Below are 22,020 nucleotides of genomic sequence, written 5' to 3' on the forward strand. Positions count from 1 at the left end.
GTTGGATGGGTGTTACTCATTGAGAATGTTTCTCAATTATCTCCTTTATGAGTTGAGAGCTCAGTATCTTTTATTAATTTTAGCTTGTTATTTGCATAGTTTTTAATGTTTGTGGGGTTTATGTATTTTTAAAGAGACATGCTTAATAGTGCATCTTACTCTTTAATTGCACCTAACAACTTTAACTGTCACATAATTAAGGTTTTTTTTTTTTTTTAATTTTCTTAGAGTTTTTCTAACTCTGTTTTAATCCAATGCCGGGGTCATGCTATGGTCTTTGAAAAGCTGGGCATGTTCTACAGTGAATGCTTGAGTGTCAATTCAAGCTTTCTCTGCCAGATGTGCAATGTTATTCCTGGATCAGCTATGATAGTTTTACCAGCTCCCTTCTCCTTCCCCACCCTTTTCCCCAACCCCACACTTGGTCCCCCCCCCCCATCATTCCTCATTGCCCAGATGCAGCCTTACTCCAGGGTCCAATATGAACCAGCCCCTCTCGTTGGATCTCTTTATGTCTTTCTCCAGTTCATTGTACAGAAGGGAAATTCTACTCCACAGGTGTGCCAACTGCTAAAGATCCCTGCATCTCAGAGCACAGGGTCTCTCCCTCATTCTGACCCCTACAGCCCCACATCAATTCAATGCTCCACCAAGAGCCACCCACTTCTGCCACCCTCAAATTTTGGTGGTCTTCGCATGCAGGGAAGTACTTCGCACTTAAAACTTTAGGCTGAGATTTTCAAAGGGATTGGGTGCCTAAATCCCACAGGCCCCTTTGAAAATTCCAGATTTATGTGCTAATTGGTTAGTAATAAAAATGTGAATCACCCATCTGATAAACTACTTGAATCACCATGGTGTTGCTGGAAATTCAGCCTTCAAAGATTAATTTATAATTTTATAAAATTCCTTTGTGAAAACTGCCCTATTCTCCAGTGGGTAGAAACTAAAATACCTATGGGAAATTTGGAGTCCTCAAAGATTTCCTGTGATGAAGAAAAAATGACCAAAGAATCATGAGACACTGCTGTGAAATTTAGATCATGTCTAATGTCAGATAGAGTATCATATGAATGTGTTTTTTCTTTTAATCTTCTAGTTTTTAAATTCCCACGATAAACTCCCGTCTAAACTATTTTACACATACACACATCCAGACAAATCATTTGGATGCACTCCTTAAATATGCCTGAGATCGTAGGCACCCTCGGTCAGACACTGTCTTTTTGTTATGTTTGTACAGCACCAAGCACAGGTGGATCCTGGTCTACAATTGGGACCCTCGGCACTGCCGCAATGCAAACAGCAAATACTATCCTGATTGGACATCCTTAGTAGCCATTTCAGGAGGGATGTTACAAATACTGCAGAAAAACAGAATTCTCAAGAAGAAATCGCAGTGATTTGCAGCTAATCGAAAGGTCCAGGTCTCCCTGACAGTTGGTATATGGCTTCCTTTCTAAGTGTCCATGCCTTAAGCACAAGAGTCTGTGAAATGCCTGGAGTTCTGGAAGTTTCCTGAGGGAGGGACACAAGTACTCACATAGAAAGAGACTGGGACTCAGGAGATCTAGGCTCTGTCACAGACCTGCTGGGTGAATTTGAGCAAGTAGCTTAATCTCTTGCCTCTGTTTTCCCATAAAAATGTCCATGAATGGCTATTTGAGTATTAGACTCAATATTTCCACAATCAATGTAGTATCTATGCCCCTGTGTAGAAGGTCATGCCAGAGCTGTTTTCGTCTACTTTTAAATTGATTTCCTGGTGATTGGGAGATGTAGGAAAACAGTCAGATAGATTTTGTATTAAGTGCTTCTAAAAATAAAGCATGTCCTTACTATTTAGTGTCTAGGAGAAGGAGGAGGTAGTTGGGAATAGCAACACGTATAATAACACACATACATATTCCTGTATGTTAAACTGTATCATGATCTCAGACTATATCTTTAGACCCACCCTACTTCTTGCTGAAAAGTATTAGTAAAATGGTACCTCCCAATGAGGGAAACTAGAGCCATTCACACTTTGGGAAATACAGAAAGTGACAAGAATTTCTATGAAGAGGTTTAAAAATACACACACACACACACACACACACACACTGTATGTCATAATATATAAAGGCCTCAACAAGGGATCACTCAATAACTGTGCTAAACACCACATACACACACACACACACACACACTCCTTGCCCAAACAACAAGTTATAAGAGACGGGTATAACAGACAGAGGGGAACACTTAGTAAATTCTGTATCTTAAATAGCAACCATAGTAGTTTTCCCTTAAAAGTTTTCCCAGCCCTATTATTTTCTTCATTTTTTTGCTTTTCAACATATCCAGTTATCCCCTGGTGGGGGAAAATGAGCTGCTTCCTTCTAACCGGAGTCAACATTATTTCTTCCCCGTAGTCAATTTTAACCTCTCAGCTGTACAGAGCAGTGCTTTCTGCAGTGTGCTAGGAGAGATCTCAGTGGTGAGTTTCAGAGAGACAGCCATGCCTTTGAGGCTACCCTTGGGCTTGCTGTAAATTGTGTCTCTAAAGAGAAACAGAGCCTCCACTTTCATTACTCTATGCAAAGCATTAAAGATACAGCTGCACACTGGATGCTGATATATAAATTAATTTTAAAAGTGCTATTTAAAATCACATATGGGTTATGACCTTAGGGCACCAAAGCAAGAAAACAACTGCAGGCTCTCCATCTGCAACTCACATTGTCGTGTCTACATGGTACAAAACCCCCTCAGTTGGGCAACCCAGCTTTCCAGATGAACATGGGTGACTACGGCTGCCTTCAGATCTTGTCATTGCTTTTTCTCAGCTTGATAAGGGAGGCTCTAGACTCACCTGCAAAAATCCACCGAGGTCACTGTCCAGACAGTGATCCTCACCATTACCAGCAGGGGAGCAAGCACATATGAATCTCTTGTGCAACAGCATGTTGCACTATTAGAACGCTGGCCAAGTCTTCCATTTTATTATTTCCAGGCAATATTTTGTAAATAACTTCCCTCCATACCATATTTCTATCAAGCATGTAAAACACAATGGAAAAGAATATTTCAAAAGAAAGAACTCCATTTTTCCTGATACTGAGAAGGAGGCACCTTTAGCACAGAAGACAGGTCAGTGGACCCAATAACTATTGGCTATTATTATTTGTAGCATATATTCATGGCACTGTGAGGACAACTGTCCACTAGTGCCTAGACTAAGAGTAATGAATGCATTAGAATTGTGGCCTACAGGATGTCACATAGATCCAGGACTCAAGAAGTGAAAAGGTCTACCTAACCCTTTTCTCTTGATGATTTTAGCATAATCATAAGACCGAGAAATAGCAACATCCGAGACACTTTTTAGTGTGGTCATGAGCGTTCCTGTATGACCATGTATACCTACGATGAAAACTGTGGAAATGGGTGTGTCCTGGTGGATCTGAGATCTTGCTGTTCAACTGTTCTGATTTGCAGGACAATCCTATGCAGGCAAGCTGAGAAATCAAACATCCATTTCAGTCTAGCTTGTGCGAGGGTGGGACAGTGAATGTTCAGACCTGAAAGGTTCAGACCATTTTGATGGTGTTTGTGAGAGCAGCTTTAGATTTAACAGGTTGATTTTTTTGGGAGGAGGTTTAAAAGTGCAGGATAAGTGGCATAGAAGGCCCAAAGCGCCTATTTTATCTAATTTAAGGAAATATATTGGAGAACTGATCCTTTTTTTTTTTTTTTTTTTTTTTTTTTAAAAACAGAAGTTAAATTTTTAAATGCCTCAGTTCCACACTTCCACTTGCAGTTAACCCAGTCCAAATTGAAGGTTTTTTGGGGCGGCAAAAATTGTCTTCTTCAGAAGGGGAATTGTTTTAAGGGAACGGGTCCTTAAAGTCTAAAATACGTTTCCGTAGATGGCTTATGCAAATGCATTGTATTAGTGCAGTTCAGAGCCTTATATCCACAGGGCTAGACTGTGACTTCAGGTACAACCAAATGGTGGTGTATACACTGCACCACTGCAGAGGGATTCTGATTGGGAGACACCACTTTGAAGTCACAATTCTCTCCTGCTTCCTCCTTGCTGGCCTAAAGCAGCAGGAAACTACCACATGCTCCATGCATCCTCTTCTTTCACATCAGCTCTGCTGCACTGGGCAGAAGGGCTAGAGGGGTGGGTGGTTTGGCGCTAACTATCCTCCCATTCTCTGCCCACCTGCTCCATGGTGGGTATGCCTGCTTACTCCAATGTACCTGGATTCCATGTCTGGGTAGCCCATGCAGGGGCGTAAGGGATTCTGGCATTCTCACTCCCTTGAACAGTCGCAATTTAATCCACAGTCACTGGACTCCATCAAAGAGCAAAGATTTAAGTGAAAAAAGAACTTGGACCTTCTGCAGCAATCGGTGCAGCATTACCGCAATAGCTGTTAAATACACCTCTCTTCAGTTCATGCAGAACTATGTTTCAAAGGTTTAACCTTGAAAACCTAATGTGGCATTAGCCACAATAATTGTGTGTGTGACTCTCACACAAGCTGATCACACAGCCACAGGCCACTTCGGAAAGTTCGTCTCTTCCCAGCTATGTGGGAAGATGAAAGGTTGGGCAACAAGGAAACCACAGAGTCTGCTGCAGACCAGTCTCCAAAACGATTAACATATAAGCTGTCACTTATCTTGCCCCCGCATCCCCCAACACTTTGGGACTCCCACACACATTCACCAAAAGCTGCCTTGAAATTCTGGCAGAAAGGTAACTTACATGGAAGTAAATAGGATGTTTTCATTTTCCTGCGGCCTCTTCATATTCCAATCTATTTTCCATAGAAAGGAATAACAGGGACATGATCAAAGTATATAAAATAATGACTGGAATAGAGAAGGTAACTTGGAAGCTTCTGTGCTCTGTCTCTCAACACAAGAACAAGGGTACTTTCACTAGGCAGCTGCCCTCTGAGATCTTTTATGAAACACACCACCCAACATAAAAACAAACACATTCCCGACAACAGAACAGAAATATCAAAATACACAGCACAGGAAGGTCAAAACAGATCGAACTGATGCCAGAGAGTACAACCTACCTCTCCCTTTCCTCCACTCCCTTGAAAGGAGAACACCAGCACTGATGACTTGCCACATCCTCCAATACAGTCCTTTTGACGTCAAAAGTCCAATTAAACCAGAAGTCATCCACAACTAGTAGTCCTTGTTCATCCCCATAACAAGTGCTCCATCCCTTCAGAGAGAATTCATTGCATGGTGCTCAAGATTCCATTTTCTGGGTCCTCCCAGTAGCCGGTCACAAGTCTGGCTTCTCGATACACAGAAATAGGTCCCTCCATGGCAAACAAAAGGCAATCATAGCCAACAGCAATAGCAGTATCCTCACAGTCACTCCACAATACCGATACCCTGGGCTCCTAATACTGGTCTCTGTGACAGCTAGAGTAACTACAATGAACCATATTCTTGGTCCAGCATAATTTCCCGCACCCAACACAACAATCTCTTTCCAATTTCTACCATGTCATGAGCTAAAACACTCTCCAACATCCTCTTACTCCTTCACTCATTTTCCCCAAACAAATTCCCAAAGATTTCTGAGCCCATAGACCAGGCTTCTCCCCCACCTTAAAAGGAAAGAGGCTGGATGCAAACCCAACCATACTAAACTTGGATGTCCCTCCACCACTTTCTCTTCTTTTCCAGAAAGTGCTTCCTCTCTGCATGCCTCAATTCCCGCCCCCACCACCCTGCTCCAGCTCCTTCTGGGTGGTCTGCATCAACTCTTCCAAGGAAGCCTATGTCGGGGGTTCTTCTGAGACACCATCTCCCACCTTAACAAAAACAATGAGGAGTCTGGTGGCACCTTAAATACTCACTAACCCTGCCTGGACCTTCTGAGCCTATGGGCATTCCACCAATAGATGCTCCATAGTCTCCATGACCCCGCCTGCCCCCCCCCCCAGACATTGCTCTTGCCTGGGGCACACCCATCTTGTTTTTGCAAGATTTCTAGGAGTTCCCTCTCAGCCACTTTACCATAGCACAGCCTCCAGGCCATTTCTTTATATTTAAATGGGCCCCTCTGGGACTGTTGAAGCCTCAAAGAGCCCCAAAATGTCCAAATCACCCAGGCAACCAGCCAGCTACAGAAGCGCATAACTACGGATACATCCCAGCCTAGTCTGTCCTTCCCTCACTTGCTCCCAACATATCTCCTATTTCTGTAAGTGCTGGAATACTGCAATCAGGTATTCAGGGAATTGGTTCTGTCTAGCCTGTACCTGTTGATGATGATGCTTCAGGCTCCTCCCCCTACTGTCATACTTCTCCATCCTTGCCATGGCTTCATATACTTCCCTTCCCACCATTCCTCCAATGGTGCCCACCAACTGATGGCACAGTGTTGATGGCACTGAACCCAAACTGGAACCATATTCTGCAGGCGACCTGGTTGATTGCTCAAGATCTGCTGCATTCTTTGCAGATAAAAATGCAAACTCAGGGTCCTAAAATGTTCCTCTGGGTGTCTAACCCCCAAACCGCCGTGTTCCATCACTTGACAGACACAGACCTCTTAATAAAGGGAAATGTCCTCCAACCCCAGAGGAAGAGAAGAAACAGCCCCCATCACTCTGCCCTTCAGTTGCACCAAGGTCAGCGTGTACATTCTGGCTAAGTGAAGGAAGAGCAGAAGCAGGTACTGATGAATCATTCATACTCTGTAGAAGATGGAAAGTGTATTTCAGCTCCTCCATCGCTCTACCGTCCACTCCCCTACTCCAGGGCCCTCTCCCTGGACACACCTTCCAAGCAGAACTCTACCCCCAAGTTCTTCAGTACACCTTTCTGCTGTCTACTCTGCAGCCAAAGCAGGAATCCTGGACTGTCACCACCGTTGTCTCCCATGTCACCCAACCATAATGCCTCACTCTTCATCAAATTTAACCTAGCCCACCATGCTTGCTCATACCACCAGAGGCAAGTCCACAGCTTGTCACTCTCCTCATGGGTTGATACCACAACTGATAGGTCATCTATGAAAGCTACAACCCCAGTGGAAATAACACAACTCTGTCCCCCGTACACACACTCCATCACCCGCTGCCAAGAGCCTAACAGGAGAATCCATGAGAACACAGAGAAAAGGGCTCAAAGGATAGTGCTGCCTCCCTCCCCACCTCAGAGGAACATCCCTCTGTCCTAGCCAGCCATTAGCCAAAGGGTAACTGACAGCCCCCTTGTACAAGGACCACAGCCAGGCAATGAAGGGGCACAGAATCCCATAATGCAGTAGCACATCCCACAGATACTCGTGCTGCACTGAATCAAAGGCCTTGTTTTGATCCAAGGAATGTACAGAGACACTCCAGGCTCCTGCTGCCCTTGCCTCAAACACCCCTCGAAGATCACACAGCAAGTCCGCTAGCAGCCTACTGGCCTGGACTGGATGGCTCGGCTCTGGAGCCACCCCACCAAGTCACTTCAGGAGCAACCTTTGCCAAGATCATACTGCCCTACCAAGCTTCACCCTCTCCCTCCTATTCACCTATCAGCTCAGCAAAGAAGGAGATACCTCAGTTTTTGACTCTGAATCCTTAAACTTGGCGAGGAAGTGAAAAATCCAGGCCTCTTTCCCCTGCTCCACCTGTCACTACCACTCATTACTTCCAACAACCTTGAGTTCAGATTCCGAATCCTCTTCCCAAACCAAACGACCAGACTCCAACGCAGTAACCTGCGCCAACAAATGATCCGATACCTCCAGTGCGACTGTCCAGAACCCTACATACTTCAGTCCCTTCTGTATGTACAGCTGATCAACTCTAGTTTTCCTCGCCCCTCTAAAAAAAGTGTATATCCGCCCCCCTTCATACCTCCCTGCTTCTGAGGCGTGGTCTCTAAATCCTCTTCCAAAAAACATCTTTCACTTCAGCTTTTAGCACTAATGTACATAGCAGAAGCACATCTGCTTCCCTGGTCTGTTGATGTCCCTTTCCATACACCTCACTTTTATCACTACCTGTGCCTGAACAGGAGAGTTAGTCACCTCCAAAAATAACAATCTGAGAAGTAAAAAGAAAAGGAGTCACAGCCTCCAACAATAGCGCGCGCTTTCTCCCTGAGTGAAAGTGCCTGTAAACATTAATGACCTCGTGAAGATGTAGAATAATATACTTAGGCCATCAGTTACACTTTCACCCCCAGACCACATGACCACTCTCTCCGCCAACTGGATAGGGCCTTTTCACAATCCATTTCAGAGTGTAATCGAGTATCCTGAATCAATAACACATCCAAGTGCTGCAGGTCTTGTAACACTGCCATCTTCCACACCTGTGTCCTTGGTGCTCCAATACTATTAACATGCAAAGTCCTCACCATCAGAGGGCCTGGCTCCCCAGTCTGCCTGTGTGGGTTGTGGGATCCTCCCATACAGTCACCATCAGGAGCGCTCAAAAGAAATTTAACAGGCCTCCCTCTAAAATCATGCACTTTTCCATCCCCCATTCTCAGTATCTCAAATCTCCTTCCTTCCTTCCCCATTTAGATCTCTCTAATCCCTCCCCACTTCTTGCTCTGAGCTTTCTTATTGGGGTTTCCATCTCCAAGGCTTTTGAACAACAAAGGCACAGGGAAGACAATGTGCCAGTGGCACAAAACTCCCCTGTGACTGGTGAATGAGAGTCAGTGCGTGTGATTCCACTACTGAGCACAACCAATTTCCAAGGACCAAGACAGATGTCACCGCCAACTCCCCGAGGCTCTTCCTCCAACCAGGGCCGGCTCTGGCTTTTTTGCCGCCCCAGGCAAAAAAGCCTCCCCCCTCCCCCCAGTGCGGCAGGGGAGGGTGCTGAGCCCGGCCGGGGCTCCGCTCTCCCCGGCGGCCGGAGCCGGAGCACTGCGCCGCCCCCCTCCAGGTGCCACCCCAAGCACAAGCTTGGTGGGCTGGTGCCTGGAGCCGGCCCTGCCTCCAACCATCCCCAGACTTCTTATCCTCCTTTCTGTCCCTCTTCTGCTGACCTAACACTGCCACCTTTCCAGCCCTTTCCCCAATATCCACCACCAACTCCAGAGCCCCTCTTGTCACGATAAGGATGCTATATGCACCTGCACCCCCAGCCAATTCCTGAGCCTCTAGTTCTTCTGCCCAATTGTCCAGAGAAGGGAATTTATTGCCCAACTCTGTTGTTAAGGTAACAGGTCTTGGAAGAAGAGATGTAAAACAATCCAGGGCCCCTACCCTCAGAGAATCCACTTCACCCCCTGATATCCCACCATCCAATCAAGATCCTTTGTATGATAGGGGCCTCTGGGTGATGCCCCTCATTAAGAGCAGATGGTGGAATTGCCTGCCCCTGGGATGGAGGGAAAAACATCATCAGGGGAATAACCAACAGAGACCGTCCTGAAGAGAGCAGTCCAGAGGTCAAGAGAGGAGAGGTAGCCCCTTCCTCCCCACCAGCCCAACTTGGCATCTGGAGCCATTACTGGGGTTCTACCCAGAGACCTCTCTCCCTGGGGATCACCACCTCCACCCAACTTACTGCTGTTCAGCAGTGAATCCTTCTTCGCCAGCTCCTCATCTCTCCCTCTAGGAACCTCCATTTCTCCTTTCTCCCCCTCTGCCTCTGAGTTTTGCTCTTCTACCTCATAGAATCATAGAAGATTATGGTTGGAAGAGACCTTACAAGGTCATCTAGTCCAACCCCCTGCTCAAAGCAGGACCAACCCCAACTAAATCATCCCAGCCAGGGCTTTGTCAAGCCAGGCCTTAAAAACCTGTAAGGATGGAGATTCCACCACCTCCCTAGGTAACCCATTCCAGTGCTTCACCACCCCCCAAGTGAAATAGTTTTTCCTAATATCCAACCTAGACCTCCCTTCTCAACTGCCTCCTCCCTGGTCCTACAGGACACTCTTTATCCCTGCTCAATCCTTGATGCCTTCTGCTGACCTCCACACTCCCCCAATATGCACAAAAAAAATTTCTCCTCTCCACAGCCTTCCCCTTGTCCTTTGCCTATGCAGCCCCTCCCGGTCCTTCTCCCAATAGACTGGTGGTCTCCTCTTCAGAGCCTTCCCCAGCCACCACTGAAAGATCCAATACCAAAGACAGGGCCCCAGATAACCCTGGCTCTGAATCAGGGCCCCAGCTTGGATGGGCTCCCCAAGTACACCCTTTTACTCTGTGCCCCCCCCACCACCACATTGTGAGCATTTGTTCCTTCTGGAGCACAGAGCCACCCTATGGCCAAATTCCCAACATCTGAAGACTGCACCTCAGAACAACCTAAAAAAATGTTCTTCAGACCCACACCTAGAGGAGACCTAACATAGCTCCTGTCCACTGCCAGCTCCACAGAACTGGGCAAATGTACGAATCTATTATCTTCCATACTCCTCCTCAGAAACACATTCCCCTGTCCAAATCCCAACCAGCCGTAACTCTTTTCTCCCTCTGCCAATTGCCCACATTAACCAGTCTTCAGTCAATTCATGAGGAACTGAATTGTTTCTAAAGAGAACTGTGATGTTCTTTATGTCTGGGGCAGTTAACGAAACAGCCACCACGTATTGCCAATCCCCTTTATCCCAAACCTTCCCACACGGCTTCCAAAAACTCGCCGTCAGAGAGTTATTCCAAAAGCAGAGTGAACGTTCCTCGACCCCAGCAGCTGAATTGCCACTGAATTCCAGATGCACAAACTCCAGGCCTTTCAAAATAAGATTCTCTAGTCAGAGATCTCTTTCTGGCATTGTTAGAGAAATGTTCGCAAATGGACCACATACCTCCTTGCCCATCTCCAATTAGTTGTCCCTGTACCTCTGCTTCCCTTTCCCCCATTCCTGTTTCTATGCCATCCCCACTCCCAGAATCAGCCTCCTGCCCTGCATGTTGGCTGCCATCCCTTCCTCCCTGTTGCTTCAAGACCTCTGCATAAGTTGCCACTGACCCACAGCACCTCACCTAGTCGTGGCAAATGCAGTATCTCATTCCAACCCCTTCATTGTTAGTGTCCTTTTCTGTGCTAGGGGCCTCAGCTCCTAAAATGATCCAGGCAGCTCCCTGCTCTGCTGCTGCCACTGAGTCCATGCCACGGCAACCTCTGCAGCTGTCCTGGAGAGTCTGAGCAGTAGAATTCTCCATCTCATTCCTGCCTTCCTGGGTCCTCAGTTTATCAGTAATCCTCCCCTTATGCTTGGGAGACTTGTTCCCTAATCAAAGAGATTATCCTGCTTGTTCTTTCTCCATCACAACTCCTTCCTCCTCCTCTGCTTTTATGTCCACTCTGGTTCATCCTAACCCACTCACTTTCCTCTGCTCCATGTCCACATCTGCCTTTCTGCTCAGCGCAGCCCTCCAACCAAGAGCCGTAGGAGTCACTACTGCTTTTGCCACCGGCCCCATATCAGCTCCCCCTGGTCACTGGGACTCACCAGGCACCTGGACTGCTTCTTCCCACACCCCAGGCTTCCATCATTCCCCTGCCATCACCACACCCACTGCTTCCTCCATTGTCTGTATCAATGAATCCTGCCAGATCTTGTGACTCAATTTCTGCCACCAGGGAAGAGAGAAAGGGTGACCGGACTCACACCCCTATCCTCCTTCCACACCCCTGGCCATGCCTCACTCGGTTGTTGTTGCTCTTCCTACTCCACTATGGAATTCACTGCAGCCACCATGTTCAATGATGCCTGTCCTCCCACCCAAGTCCTGTGGTTGTTACTGCTGTACAGCCCATGAGCTTCTCCAAAGTCTCCTTTCGAAACCTCTCTAAACTACTAGCCTTCCTGAACCCCAACATCCTCACCTGACTCCTGACCTGCTCATTGCTCTCAGGAGCCCCCTGGTTGCAAGAACTCCCGTTAGTGGGACAAGTTCCCCAGAGAAGCCTTTCTCCACACCCTCAGACCTGGGAAACAGGCGCCTACTCCCCTGCCCCAAACTGCTTTCCAATACTTCTTCTGTGTGTCCTTCCAATACTGCAACCCCTCCCATTGCCTCCTTCTGTCCTCCTCCCTTCTTCTTCTTCTCTTCTTCCCTTGAAAGAGAGCCTTGTAGGAGGGGAATTAGACCTTCCCTGCAGATCCCCTAGGTCTCCTCTACTCTGGAGCTGCAGAGCAGCCAGAGGCCTAAACTCAGTCATCTTGCTCCTCTCACTCAAGTCCACAGCTGGCCCTCTGAGGGGGTCAAACACACAGCCTACTTGTGACAAGCTTCATTAAGAAGAATGAGTCCAGATCTAGTTGTGAACAGTTAATGGCCTAGGTGATTGGACACCAGTTGATTAGCTAAGGAACACTTGGGCCTAATAAAGGGTCACAAGGGCTCAGCCAGGAGGCTGGTAGGAGACAGAAAGTTCCTGAGGAGAGAGACTTCTGAGGAGAGCTGCTTAGGGAGTTCACCAGGAAAGGGAACACAGAGATACTTCTAGAGGGAAGAGGTTCTGCAAGGGAAAAGCTATGAGTACCTGAACCCCTGGGGAGCCTTAGCCCCAGCAAAAGGACCTTATCAGACAGAGGCTGGCTGTCCAATTGCAAAGGAATAACACACAACTCCAGAAAAGAGCTGCAGTGGTTTGATCTCTGAGAGTGGGGCTGGAATGCAAAGATCACTGGTGATGGCAAGAGACCCAACCCCAGAAGGGTGCCAGCATTGAGAGGGCCTTGCTGGACGGAGGAGATGGATGAACTCAGGTGGGCCAGACAGACTAAGATTAACTCAGCCCTCCAGCTGGGGTGAAGGCTTGCTTGGGTGTCTGTTCAGCCTTTGGTTAAATAAATTAGACCCCTGAGAGACACTGTTCACTATATAAAACAAAAAAAACAAAAAAAACACCACACCTCACTGAAAGCCCATTAGGGGAACCTGAGGCAGGGATACGCCTACCGTTCCATGCCATGGCATTGACCCCAGCCTTGACACAAGGGGGTGCTCTGAGGTGAGTGCCCACCAAAACATGGGTCTTCAAGGAAATTTAAAGATGGCAAATTCTAAATGATAGTAGGAAGTAGTTTTTCCACAGACTATGGAAATCGTTGCTACAGGATATTGCTGAGACCAAGAACTCGGCAAGATTAAAAATGAGATAGAAATAACAACATCCAGAGTTATACTAGTTAATGCTAATAAAAACATTTGAAATGGCAAGACCTTCTGGGGGGCAGATTATCCCATATCTGATTACTGTCAGGTGGGTTTGCCCCCACCTTCTTCTTCCAGCATCTGATGTTGGCCTTTTTGGAGACAGGATAATGGATTAGATGGCACAGAGGTCTGACCCAGTAAGGCAATTCCTAGAGGAAAGTCCTTTTCAAAAACTAGAATACACCATATAGCCTGGAATACAGCCCTGAAGCTGACATCATATTAAGATGAAAGGGATTTGGGAGAGGTCAGTGGTGAGCAATAGAAGCATATTTTAACTTGTATTTCTACAGACCTACTGTATACTATCACTTAATTTATCTGCATTAATATGGATTTGGTAGATGGTAAATCATGTAAACCCAACTCTTTATCTGACTGTAAACTGGCTGTTATCCTAGCAGAGATTTTTATGACCACTATTAGTAATCTTTTGATAGGTTGTAGAAGAGAGGCGCTGTCAGTTTCCTTCCTATTCCAAGCCTGTCTGCTTACGACTTCAATCTCCTACACAGAATATTTTCAAATATATTATTTTCTTTTTTAAAAAGTGCCGTTTGTACTGTCCATTGTGCAACTCCATCGTCTCAGATAATATCTGAAAATAAAAGCACATTCCTCAAATTAATTATTAGTATAGATTAAAAAGGAATTTTCCCTCCCGCTGAATGAACTTGTGAGATCTACTGAAGTGTCTCCAAATCACATTCCCACTTATTTCACTATCCATGAAAAACAGACAAGATTCTTGCCATTTTTAAGACCCTCTAAGCCTGCAGTCCAGGGTAATTCCAGGATTAACATGCCAGCACAGGGACTCTGAAAGGTTTTCATCGAGTCTACCACAACATGCTTCTATTTTGCCCACTGTTATATATCGTCCCCCATCACATTATCAACGTACAACATAGGCCTTTCCTGGTGCCATTATAAGGCTCTTTGACTATGACACAAGTAGTCCTTCTAGCCTTTTGCAATAAAGTAATTCCTTACTGTTTATTTGATGTCTAGGAGCTAGATCTGCCCCACTGGATATTTTGCCGCCTAAAGACTAAAACAATCAAATCAGGCAGATGCAGCGAGTGGGTAATAACTTCATGCCAAAGAGATGACGCTACAAATTGCATGCCATGGTTTACAATAATAAACACAGGAAATGAAACGCCCGAGAGACTCTCATAAGAAATGGGAAGCGGTTTAATACTCTGAAATGTCTGGATCTAAACATCCAGGTGAGAAGTTAACACTTATCTTCATTAATCTATGTTGCTCAACAATGCCGCCAGGAAAAGATATGAGAGGAGGTAAGGCACATCTCTGAGAATCCCAAAGTCACAGGCTGCAACAACAATTGGGAGAAATTCACACAGCCGCAGAAGGCCACCAACAAAGCAGAACATGGAGGGGCAACAACATGAGGGGCAGACGGCACATGTGCACATAGGGAGTCTCACAAGAAAAATTTTGGTGGCCTCAGAGGGTCACCACCAACTCTTGCTTGTGGCCACTCTTACAATTTTTCCTAAAATTCTTAATTAACTTTAGGAAAACAAATAAATATGCACATATACACGTCCAAATCATTGTAATTTATTGATATAGGTTTTTATTGCAGACTCAATAAAAATCATGTACAGTTGCCTATTCTTTACTGGACCTAAACAGAATGGAAACAAATAATGTGCCTTGCATGTTCTGGTCTTTGTTGTTATTTCTTTTGCCCCCTTTTTTTTTTTAAGACTCGCTAGCTAGTAAGGCTGTTTCTGTGAAAAGTGATATTTTTATCTTTGTTAACACTGCTTTGCCCCTCCCACCCCAAATCCCAGTCACTGCCCCAGAGGCTGTGGCTACACAAAAAGCCCCTGGTGGCCGCATGAGGCCACCGAGGCAGCATTTGAGAAATGCGATAGGTCTCATTATACCATTACTGTCAAGTTTTGTTTTGCTCTTCATTTTATGCAAAATGTTTAATGAGTTCTATTCAAATAAGTTTATGGTTAATTTGCAACTCAAGTTCAAACACACCCTGCCCCAAGCTGTGGTTGGAGAGTAGGTTATAGAACATAGCTTCGCCTATAGTAGGTAGGTGGATGGGTGCTTGATGATGACAGGCGGGGTGGCTGGGGTAGTCTGAGTGGGAAGCTGTTGGGGCTGTTAATATTGCTCCTGAGGAGAGAGGTGGGTGCTGGGGCTGCTAATGGTGGTGGCACTATGTGCTGGGAGCATCAGATGAGGGCAGGGGGTGGAGCCCAGGATATCAAAGCCTTGTGTGCAGCTACCCCCACAGCCACCACCTCCCAGATCAGCTGCTCGTTCCAAACCCATGTCCAGCAGGAGGAGCAGCGAGAGAGGAGGCGAAAGGAAGCCAGCTCTGTAGATGCCACAGCAGCATCTAGGGGCCAACAGGCAGAACTGTAGGCAACCGTTTGCTTTCTTCCCACAGCCCAGCTGGATGCATGACAATCCGGTTGAGATGTGGGACTGCATGACAGAGCTGGCAAATATACGACACTCTAGTGCTGACTCTTCAGTATCACTTCCAGGTTATTACTAACCACTTACCTACCACGCTTGCCTCACTGTTGTACCCCATAGGCTTGCCTTTATTATGTATTCACTGCCTTGCCTTTATTTAGCTGCTTTCGTTATATTACGCTGTAACGCAAGAAACCTACAGTATCCTGTGAGACATTAGCTGAAGCGTGAGTTTGCATAAGGGTGGTTAAGTCAGCTGTAACCTTTGGCATAGATCAACAGTTACCTTTAGATTTTAGGAACTAAGAAGAGCTATCTCAAGGATAGGAGGCTGTAAGTGCTACTGCAAGGAACATGGAAACCACCACCACAAATCCATGTAAGCAAGGAGTATCAGATACGATCATGAGCTGAAATGGTAGTTCATGTATCAATAGTCTAACCTATAGAAGGACACTTCAACATTAGCAAGGGGAGGAAATACAAATGAAGAAGAGTGGAGAAACCTCTGCTGAATGTGCATTAGACATGGTAGCACAGGCATAACATATTATAAAAGCGACATCCCAAGCTGTGGGCAGTAGGCGAGAGAGAACTGTAGCCCTTGGGAGGTGCCAGAAAGATGGCCACTGGTGAAGATGAGGAAGGTGACAGTGATGAGGAAGATTTCAGGCTGTTCTGCAAGGGATGGTGTAAGTATGGATGTTCAGATGTACATTCTGTAATCTCTCTATCTACCTTGCTGAGTTAGACTGTTTGTGACTGTGCTAAATGTATTCATGCATTATTTGTAAATAGAGAGGAGTTCCTATAGTGCGAGTGTTGCAACTGTGCACATCAGGGTTCCCAACTATATAGTAATTTTAATAATATGGGGCCTGATCTTGGTACAAGAACCTCTCTACCCTCACAGTGATAACTGGGGATTCTTAAACATAATCTACAGATCAGGCTACACTGTGCAGACAGCTCCACCAGCTGATATGGTGTCAGCAATAGCCTCCTACAGCCGGAGATAAGGGAAAGCAAGAATAAGCAAGGGAGGCTCCTCTGCACTGAGGGGAGGGGTTATTTGCCTTGCCCCCACCTCAGGCTGCAGGAGGAGAGAACAGATCAGGCTCATACAGGAGCCATAGGGACAGGGAAAAGCCTCAGCTGCAAGAAGAGGCTAAGATTGAAATAAGCAATGCAGAGAAAAACAAACACACACCACTAAGAGGAGGATCTGCAGAACAGCAAGACTGCAGGCCTAAAAACAGAACTGCAGATCCCCCAGACACAAAATGCAAGAGAGCCATTTCCACAGGCACCATGAGAGAGAAACAAGCCGTCTTGGAGTTTCAGGAGCAGGAGGAGGAAGAATAATTAAAACAAAGGCCCGGATTGTCCCCTGAGATTTTCACAAAGAGGGAAACTACTTCTACCACATTCTGCTCCCATCCCAATGGGAGAGAGGAGGAGATGGGGTCAGGTGGCATCTCTCCTCCCAAACATTAAGGGCTGGATGAAACCTCTCTATGGGTTCAAGATCTGAATGTAGTGAATGAGAAGAGGCAGCAAGAATGGGTAGACTGGAGAAATCACACAAGCCACCTCCCACCCCTAAAGAGAAGCCCTGCAAAAGGTAACCTAGCCCTAGGCTGAACAATCTTTTCCACAGAGCCCCACACCCTTCTGGAGTCCCAGGGTTAACCACAGCCATGGGGATTCTGTTGTAGAATGGCTCCTAGGGGCTGCCTAGAGCCAGAGCTGGGGTGGAGGCACAGGGCCTCCATGCATATGGCCCTGGCACCCCATAGACACCTGGAAGGTCTGCTTGGTTTTGGGAATGGGACCTGTAGCCTTCTCTGTGAGGGGCATGGGATGATACTGTGGGGGAGCTCCATGCAAGAATCTTTACAGAGATCCTCCACATACTCCCTCACTCGAGATTTTATCACAGGAGAGGATCCTTAGAATATCAGGGTTGGAAGGGACCTCAGGAGGTCATCTAGTCCAACCCCCTGCTCAAAGCAGGACCAATCCACAGACAGATTTTTGCCCCAGATCCCTAAATGGCCCCCTCAAGGATTGAACTTACAACCCTCGGTTTAGCAGACCAATGCTCAAACCACTGAGCTATCCCTCCCCCCAAACTTTGAGCCAAAGTCTACAAAGGGACAGAAGGTTTTTTCCCCAAGGCCATGAAGCTAATATTTCCTGAAATTCCTCCAAAAAGTTTTAACTGTGATGAAGAATCAACATGACTAAAATTGATTCATCACTTTTAGCAGCTTCATGTTGCATCAGGACTTGTCAATAAGTGTTCTGAATAGCAAGTAAATCTTCTCTCATACACTCCGAGGGAAATTACATATTTACATTATTATTGCATCCAGGGCTCTCAATCAGGACTGGCATCCCATTGTAGCAGATATGTGCCAAAAACAGAGAAAGGCACAGTCTGTCTTGAAGAGCTTGCCATCTAAGAAGGAGATGAGGCATATGAGGGATGTCGGACATAACTCCAGACCAGAAGAATGCACAGAAAACAGAAAAGCAACTATTTGACATGCATTTGATTGGGAAACCCTTCCGACCCTCACAGAATATCAAAGGGGTGCAAATTTCAATGCCCTGAGGTTAGACAAAGAAGAAACACAAGGCAGAAAATCTGAGTGACTGTGACAGAAAACTTTGGGGACAGGTAACAAAGAACAGTCATCTATTTATGGACTAGGTAGTAAGACTCCCCAGCATTCCTAGAAATCGTGCCCAAGTCTGAGAAGCAGAACGTCCTAGATCTCACAAAAAAAGGGCACTGGTGCAGCATTATGTAGATTGTGAAAACATCTGGAAGTGACACTTAAAAAAGAAAAAAGAACGGGAGGGCGAGGGGAAGAAAGAGAGAGAGAGGTCTCCCATGGACAGATTTATAGAGCTGCTGAAGTCACGTGATGGCAGTATTGAGAAAGAAGTTCCACCTCCATGTTATACCACAGAGACGTGACCTTTTTGCTTGAACACTCATATGTAACCCCACACTAGGGTGACCAGATGACCCGATTTTATAGGGACAGTCCTGATATTTGGGGCTGTGTCTTATATAGTCACCTATCACCCCCCACACCCTGTCCCAGTTTTTCACACTTCCTGTCTGGTCACCCTACACCACACAGGCCCTTCTAGAGGAACTCAAGGTTACATTTCACTTGTTTAATGGGGTAGTTAAATTATGGATTTTGCACCAGCCAGTGGAATAATCTATTTGTTGTCATTTAGGGTCCATGAGAATGATTACACCTGACCCAACTCCACTTTGAACCCGGCTGGTGCGGCATGGAGTGGTTCTTGCAATAGCAGACCTCCTTTGTGAGATGGAGTGATCTGAAGATCCAAGATGGAACCTTCTGGCCTTATAAAATGGAGGCATGGGGGGTGGGGGAGGGGGAAGGGCTAGAAAAAAAAGTAGCGGGCCAAGAGGTTCTTCCACATCTGTGCTGCTGTCTCTCTTATCACTCCACAGCTGGCAGCTGGGGGAGGAAAAGAAGGTGGTGGCAAGGCATGGCAACCTGCAGCAGAAGCTAGGAACAGTAAACCAGGATATCAGGCATGATGATCTTCCGTGAATGTCAACTTTAATATACTACAGAGTAGACTAATTCTTCAACATGTGGAGATGTAGTATGGAGACTGCTTTCTGTCTCATGAATGAATAAGTATGTTCTGTAGAAAGGGAATCTTTATGATGCATGCATGCAGTCTGATTTATCAGTCTAATCTCTTTGGCACCATCTGGATCTGCATTCACCATGTGCAATTTGGTGCTACAATTTCTATCATGTATTTAGTATTTTAAACTAGCAATATTGCTACTGAAATGTAAATACCTACAAGAGATATCACTGCTCATTTTTAATGTACAAGCTGTGATTTCCTGCTGGCACGGAGAAGGAATGCTCCACCTACTTACCTGACACATATACAGGACAATGCATATTTGGCAGAATGCATTACTTTTCTTTTCATCTCAAGCATCAGATATATAAACCACTGCCAAAAGGTAGGATTACCAGAGTAAATGGTCTGCTCTTATACTGCCACTCCTAATTTCCCAGCCTTTCTTCACAATTTAGATCTGAAGTCAACCCAAATTAAGTTATAAATCAATGTAAATCAAACATAAATATGAATGACTATGTAAAGACTGGAATTTCTTATGTCTAAATTACTAGAAGTAACTACACACTTGATATCAACAGCAAAATCCCCATACAACATAGAACAAACCAAGGACAAAGACAGTTAATTGCATGTTAACCAGAACAAACAAACAAAATCACAATTCTATCTTTGTGAGGTTTAGTGAAGTGACACTGCTCCAGAATTCAGAACTAAGCAAAAGGAGGGGGAGGAGGAAGAATTTCCAAAGACTGACTGACAGATTTGGCAGGTTCTTTTATTCACCCAAGTAAGGGATCATTTATATAAAGAAATTACACCATTTTAATTAAATCAGTTTCAAAATCAGCAACTGAATTAAGCTAAATTGATTTCAGCCACTCTTAAACCAATTTAAGTGAAATGTGATTCAACTCCCTAGGCTAGACACTCTTAAACCAATTTAAGAGGGTCCACACGAGGGAGTTGTATCATTTTAAAGCTAAATTAATTTAGAAACCGATCTGGTTAAATTGGTGTGTTTTCTGTGTGCACACACACCAGGCCTAAGACTACTCTGTCACGCGTGAAGAAAGACCCTATCAGCCCTAGTCTGTATTTTATTTTTAAAATCCAGTTCTGCATTGAGCTGGTTCAAATTTTTCTAAATTCAAAATGTCAATGTTTTTGTCAAGCTATTACATTTTTTAGATAAAAATGTTTGTGAAAAGGTCCTTTTTTGATCAGCTGTGGTCAGACATGACAATCACTTAGGCTCCTTAACCCTACTGACTTTCAATGAAACCTACAGTTTGTCTACATGGCGAGTTAGTGAGACAAGCCAGGGAGTGAACCTACAGTGCACTAGCTTGCCACACATTAAGGGCTTGTCTACACTTGAAACACTACAGCGGCACAGCTGTAGCACTAGCACTTCACTGTAGACACTACCTATGCTGATGGGACAGCTTCTCCCATTGGTGTAGGTAATCCACCTCCCCAAGAGGCAGTGCCTAGATTGACGGAAGAATTCTTCCATCGACCTAGAATGTCTACACAGGGGGTCAGGTACACTTAACTATGTCGCTCAGGGATGTAGCTGGGTCAACCTAACTTTTTAGTGTAGGCCATGTCTAACTGGTGACCCAGACTTGCTACTGTGCACTGTAAATGCCATAGTGTGCTCTGACATAGTGCGCTTTTAAATGGGAGTACATCAAAACATACAACAGAACTTACAGTGCATGGAGGAAGGGTCCACATGGTGAGCTAATGCATTGTAGATTCACACCCTAGCTGGCCACGCACTAACCTGCTGTTTAGACAAAGCCCTTTGGGTCCTCAGTCCCTCTTGAAAATGTTACCTAGGGTCAATTCATACTCAAGTATAAATATTATGGATCCATTTGCCATTGACTAATTGTCATACGCATTACACAAATTACACTAAAATTGATATACTTCTGTAAAGCTTATGGCTGGGGTCCTCAAAAGGGGCTAAAAGGGCTGGCACCCAACTCTCATGAAAAGTCAATTGAATTTGAGCTCCTCACTCCCTTATGCCCTCTTCAAAGATCCCAGCCTGTATCAAAAACTAATTCTGCTACCACACCATGTAATATATCTGTCCTTGAAAAGCATTTCCTCCTCTGGTATCCAAAAGTTATGATGCTATAGGCTACACTCATCTGTTTTCCTCCAGAAGGTTTGTATTGAAACAATGGCAAGCTGTCTACAGGCTGGGGTTAGGGGAAATATTGTTTATGAAGAGCAAACTACAGCAATTTAAACATTCAGTTTTGAGATCAGTTGACAGGCACAGCAAGCGAATGTTTGTTTACTTCTGAAGAAATCAATGTCATAAAATAATGTTTAAACAAATGATGAAAGATTGGTTAATGAACCTGTCTGTTACATTAGAGAGTAGGGATTGAGAACATGGATTTTATTAAAGATATGTGGACTTTTAATATTAAGGGAGGGGGGGAAAAAAATCACTCACCCACTTTAAGATTGCTACTAATGAGTAAACACAGCAATGTAAGCTGCAGTCAGATCTGCTTAGCTCATCCATAGATCTGTGTTCCTAGAACAGTCATCTATTTTATGTTATATAAAAAGACATGCAACTAAGGACATCTCTTATTCTTTGAAGTGTCATATAAGCAGATCCTTCTCGCTCAAAGTGAGAAGACACAAGAAGTTACTCTAAAGACGCAGCAGGGCTAGTATTAGTGGGCGAT

General features: G+C 45.3%; 1 protein-coding gene across 1 annotated transcript in view; it reads right to left on the reverse strand.

Moving 5' to 3' along the window:
• Positions 1 to 22,020, reverse strand: part of CNPY1 (canopy FGF signaling regulator 1) — a 67,721-nt gene that overhangs the window by 25,055 nt on the left and 20,646 nt on the right. The gene's annotated exons all lie outside the window — the stretch shown is intronic.

This window comes from Trachemys scripta, chromosome 2 (genome assembly GCF_013100865.1).
Source record: "Trachemys scripta elegans isolate TJP31775 chromosome 2, CAS_Tse_1.0, whole genome shotgun sequence".
Classification (NCBI taxonomy): Eukaryota; Metazoa; Chordata; order Testudines; family Emydidae; genus Trachemys; species Trachemys scripta.